Genomic DNA, 5416 nt, shown 5'->3' with positions numbered 1-5416 from the left:
TCATTGGGCTGTAGAATCATGTTCTCTGGATTCAGGGCTTTTGAGTTCTTGTTTGTATGGTGGCCCAGCTTCAACAGGAGGTGTGAATAATGCCTTATCCCACACAACTCTATAGTCTAAATTCCACAGAGGGGTGGAAGTTCAGAGACATACTCACGGCAACTCATAGTCAGACATATGCTTGGCATCTGGACTCTGAACCATTCTTTGTACTATAAAGATTTGCACTGTAAATTTGCTCTTTACTGGGCATGTCTACATGTTCATTAAGACACCTTAGATACTGCACATTTAGTTTAGAACTTCCTTAAAGCACTAACGAAATGCATAGTACCTAGAGGTACTTCACAGTGACACTGGTGCATGGTTACTTAGTGATGTTTACCACCCATTAGTCTGTACAGCAGACTATTAGCATGGTTTTTGCCATGACATACTACTGCACAATGTTATTAGGCTAAAGTGCAGTAAGTGTCTCATGTAGATGAGCCCACTGAGTTGTAAAGAGCAATGGCAATGTGTAGGGGGTGCCTGTGCGCCCCCTGAGAGTGCTGGTGTACCCCTTGTCAGGCCAAGCTCCCTACCTAGGCGGTGGGTGGGGGCCAGGCAGGAGCACTGGTGCCCCTCCTGTGAGTGCTGTCTGGAATGAAGCTGTGGATGAAGTGGCTGCAGCTGCTTCTGGAAGGTCCATGGCCACTTTTAGGTGAGTGTGATCAGCGCCTCCCCCCACTCAGTTGGCAAGATTGGCTGTGGGCCCCCCGGTCACTGACTGGTCACTGGGGGCATGTGTCCCCCTGACTCAGATGGCACCAGTCGCCCATGGTAAAGAGTAACAGTGGGAAGCCCAGGAAGGCTACCCCACCCAACATCTCTGGGAGATCATGAAAAGAGCTCTGCAGCTCAGAACTGTTTGACATTGGAGAGGGCAATGCTCAGCAGCATGAGAATGAAGTGGAGTGACACAACTGGCTTAATTACAAAAAAAGAAGGGCCTTTCTGCTTTGGTGCTTTGTTAGGCCAGGAGGATTTTTTTCTTCTATTGCTGCAGGTGACCAGTTTTTTTTTTTCCTTCATCTTCCTCTAAAGCATTAGGTTCTGGCTACAGCCAAAGCTAAGGATTTTTTGGGGGCTATGCCAGTACTCCTGCTGGGACTAAACCCCAGAGGTTCTTGGTTAAAGAACCTTGCCCCTTCTCTCAGGATCAGCTTGACTGCCACATTTGGGAATTTAAACCAGCCACCTGCTGATCCTAACTTGAGTAAGGGGGTTGGACTAGATGGCCAAGCATTCTTCCATCCCTATATTTTTATGACTCTATGATTTGTAGGTGTGTAATTTTTTTTCTTGACTGTATGGGAACCTGAGGTGCCTATTCCTATTTCTTTGTATCCTTTGTGGGGGCAGGCACCAAACCTTTAGGTGTTGCAGTGACTAAAAATTAGGTTGAACTGGAAATAGTTGAGGGAAAAATTTGGATTTTGCCTTAATTCTATTTTGACTCCTACATCAGCTCCATTAGTGTTTTTGTTCATTTCTGCCTGTATGCCATTCAAGTTTCCACTTATCAGTCCAAGGAATTTCATAGCTTTTGCCTTCCAGTGCCTGTCCCATGGAGTCAGGCAATAGGCAGTTTGAAAATAAGGCAATAGCATACATCCTTGATTGACAGCATCTTAAACTACTGTGTAGTTTTTTAGGCAACTTTTATATAGCATTCACTGTCTTCATAAAGGTTTGTTATTACTCTGTCTCTTGTGATGTTCTGTATCTAGCCATTACCTTTCGTAAGCTTTCTCTGTCAAGACTATCAAACCCTTTTTCAAGATCAATGCAGTTAATGATGATTGACACTTTGTACTCCAACACATTCAAAGATTCTTCACAACACAAACACTTGTTCAGTGCATGATCTATCTCTACCTTAAGCTTGTTTGTTCTTTTCTCAGGTTCTTTATCTGAATTCTTTCACCATAGTATCATTTTGCTATAAATGTTTTCTGGTACGTACTGTAAGAATTGCTACAGCATGGTTTTACCATCTGCCAGAACTCCTCTAGTCAGCAGTGTGACCGGTAAGCCCCTTTTCCTGGTCACTTGCTACTTTTTCATCTCTTCCTGAACTACTGCCAATCTTGAATAACCAGCACATCTTTTCTGAAAATGCTTCCTTTATTAATTTATGTAACAGAGAACCCCTGCCCCTATTACCTACTAGGAAGGTGGGAAAAAGCAGGAAATTTGGGGGGGGGGGGTGGAGAGTGGCAGCAGGTAGTAGCTGCACAGATAAATTTAGCCAGGAACTAGATACATCCAGGTTGTTAATAACAATGAGTTAGCAGCACATGGCCTCTGGGTGCTTGAGGCCAAGTCACATGACTGGAAGGAGGCTGGACTTGAATCTCAATCCCTGATCATGTAAGGGGCAGTCTGGCCCTGGTTGCTGTAGGGTCTGAAACTCCTAGGAGAGCACTGGCTGCACTGAAAAACCAAGCCAGCCCAAGAGAGGTACCTGGTGGACTGGAGTTGGGCAAGCCAGTCAGCCTGAGAAGCTGGTCTTGAGCATATGAGTCTGAGAGGAGTTTATGTTTCAGTTAGGACTGGTTAGGTCACTGTTTTGTGTTTTGAGTTTTTCTACCGGAGGACTGGAGTGTGGCTCAAGGGGGGGAGTAGACCATGGGTGGGGTGCCCGCTGTCAGTGATTGGAGACTAACTTTAGCCTGAGAGGGCTGCTGCTGGAGAGAGCAACAGGAGCCCAGGAGGGGATTCAGCCAAGTCAGGGCTAAGGCCCAGGATGTGAGGTCCAAGTGAACCAGAGCAAAGGGCTCAGCAAGAGAAAAAGGAGGCCAAGCCCAGGACAGCTGAAGCCTTGACAAGTGCTTGGAAGCCTGAAGGGTTGCTCCCTTAAAGGGGAAACACTCCAAGGAAAATGAAGACCCCAGTGCATGAGTGTGGTCAGGACAGAACCAGCAGCTAAGAGAATCAGAGGTGCTACTCCCCTGCCCAGGGACTGCCTCCCCAATAGATGAACCATAACATCAAAGGTTTGGCAGGTGAGAGACTGGCAGTGAGGTGGGACCAGAGAAGGTGGGCAGACAGCTCAGACCCAAGCAGGCACCAGGTGTCAGGGTAGTAGATGATCTGTTACAGTTTTTTTTATAAAAGTTGTTGTGGCGGAGCACCTTTGGGGTGCTCGCCACATGACAGGGGCTGCTGTAGGCTGGGGCAGAGCCCAGCAGGGAAAGCAGCCAAGTGAAGCCCCCCGCAGATCTCATTCCAAGGGGGGAGGTGGGTGGCGGCGCACCTTTAGGGATGCTCGCTGCTTGAGAGCTCTCAGAGGCTCCGAGGAGAACCTGCTTTGGAGGAGCAGCAGGGGAAACCTCCCTGGTTACCATTTTAGGGGGGAGGTGTGTGGCAGGGCACGGTTAGTGCCTGCCACTTTAAGACCTAAGCCAAGCAACTGGCAGGTGCCTGATTGCGGTGGCCATTTTAGATCTCTGGCCACCCACATAAACAGGGCAGTTTGCTGCTGGCAGAGGAGGCATCAACATTGCCTGGCTGCAAGGCTGCTTGTATCATCCTGGAGGTAAGGGCAGGAGCTGTAGGGGATGGTTAGGAGGCTCCTGGTCCTGGGCATGACCTAAAACTGCACCCTGCTGGGAGTGGGTGGCTTGGTGGGGCTCTCAGTGGTGTGGGAGTCCCCAGGAAATGCCAGGCCAGTTATCACTCTGGTGAAAGGCAGATAGGGGCACCTTAACCCCAGCCTTCACCTTTGGGTGGGTTTGCATAACACTGGAGGCAGTTGGGGCCAGGCACGGCTGAGAGACCCTGAGGAGAGAGGGTTGGGGGCCAGGTACATCTGCAGCCACCTGAGCCCTGTGCGGTGCAAGACCTTGAAAGACCCCAAGGAGGGAGAGTGGAGTCCAGGCACGGCTGTGGCCATCTGAGCCCTGTGTGGGATGTAAGATCCTGAGGAGGGAGAATGGGGGCCAGGCATGGCTGTGGCTACCTGAGCCCACCAGGGAGGGAAGCCCCATGGCCCTGTGTGGAGGGGGTGATGTGGAGTCCTGGGTGAAAGAGGCAAAGTTGAGTAGCCCGAGTGAAGTGGGGAAGAACATAGCACATTGACATACTGCTCCACGTGGGGGAGTAAGAGTCCCCTGTGAGACCCTGGAGCATGGGTTGTGGCGCTGGATAAGAATGCCCTGGTGAGGGGTAGCCCCAGTGAGGGGACGGGGATGAGGACACCAGTGTGGGGAAGAAGAACCAGAGGGCAGAGTGCCCAGTGTGTTTGCATGTATTGAGTTGCCCCCGGAAGGGCCAGAGTAAGCTTAAACCCAGTCAGGTAATTGGCTGGCCACTACCCCGGTGAGGGTCATGGTAGAGTCCCAAAAGATGGTACATCTGCCACCCAAGGGATGAACTAGCTAAGCCTATGGCCTAAGGAGCCCACTTCAAGAGGGAGCAAGGCAGAATGACTCGTGGATGTATGAAAGAGACCCTGTGAGAGAGGGTGGAGTGAGAAGAGGGCGGTATGAAGTTGTGTGTGACTGGCCTGATGGTGCAGCCTAAGCTTGGTCCAGCGATAGGCCAGGAGCACTGTAATATCTGAATGCCATCTGTGAGGCATGGGCTGCAGTGTAGGGGAGGTACGGAGCCGCAGATAGTGCCCCCTGGCACCGGGGCACTAAATGGGCAGCCTTCCGCCTAATTAAGATCATTAATCAATTAATAACAAGGTGAGTTAATTAATTAATTAATTAATTAATTGCAGGTGAGTCAGGTGGGGAGTGTGCCCAAAGACAAGAAGGGAACCTAGCACTGTGGCTAGGTGGGGAGCCCCAGCTTGCCACAGTTGTCTACAGCAAGAGATTTCCTGTTCATTAGTCCTTTAGCTTAATTTCCCATAAAACAAATTGTTCTGTCCTTGATGTTTAATGTTTGACGGGATTGTTGTGAGTTCCTCAATGTTTTTAGTTGTACAACTACATTATGGTGTATTAAGAATCTCTTGAATGTCCTCCTCCCAACTTAGTTTTTCATCCTTGCTTGTTAGCATATCTCTACTCTTTCTTGACTGATAATGATTGGTTGCCTGTCAGATTTTTCATGATTTAGCCAATTGTTTTGGTGTATATTCATTCTTGCTTATCTTGCATGGTTTTGCTTCCTTCCTTGCCTTTTCAGTTGTAACTACTTGTGATACTTTCCCTAGTCCTTTCTTTTTCTTTTTCTGCTATTTTCACTTTGACTCTTGACTCATTAAGATCTGTTTGCTTAAGCCTTTCTTTTTTGCAAATCCTAGATCACCTAGGGGTGATCTGATGGCCACCTATAAGTTTATCGGGGGTGACCACCAGGATCTGGGGGAACGTTGGTTCACCAGAGCGCCCCAAGGGATGATGAGGTCGAACGGTCA

General features: G+C 49.0%; 1 long non-coding RNA gene across 1 annotated transcript in view; it reads left to right on the top strand.

Moving 5' to 3' along the window:
- The first annotated feature begins 506 nt into the window (after nt 1-506).
- The window catches only part of LOC109321657, a 19300-nt gene continuing 14390 nt past the window's right edge, over nt 507-5416 (top strand). Inside the window, exon 1 of the long non-coding RNA XR_002104130.1 lies at nt 507-518. This is a non-coding gene — a long non-coding RNA (uncharacterized LOC109321657). The remainder of the gene's footprint in view (nt 519-5416) is intronic.

This window comes from Crocodylus porosus, unplaced genomic scaffold (assembly GCF_001723895.1).
Source record: "Crocodylus porosus isolate Cpor-Errol unplaced genomic scaffold, CroPor_comp1, whole genome shotgun sequence".
In the NCBI taxonomy this organism is placed as follows: Eukaryota; Metazoa; Chordata; order Crocodylia; family Crocodylidae; genus Crocodylus; species Crocodylus porosus.
Note: the sequence above shows the minus strand (reverse complement) of the source record. Positions and strands in the feature narration are given on the sequence as shown.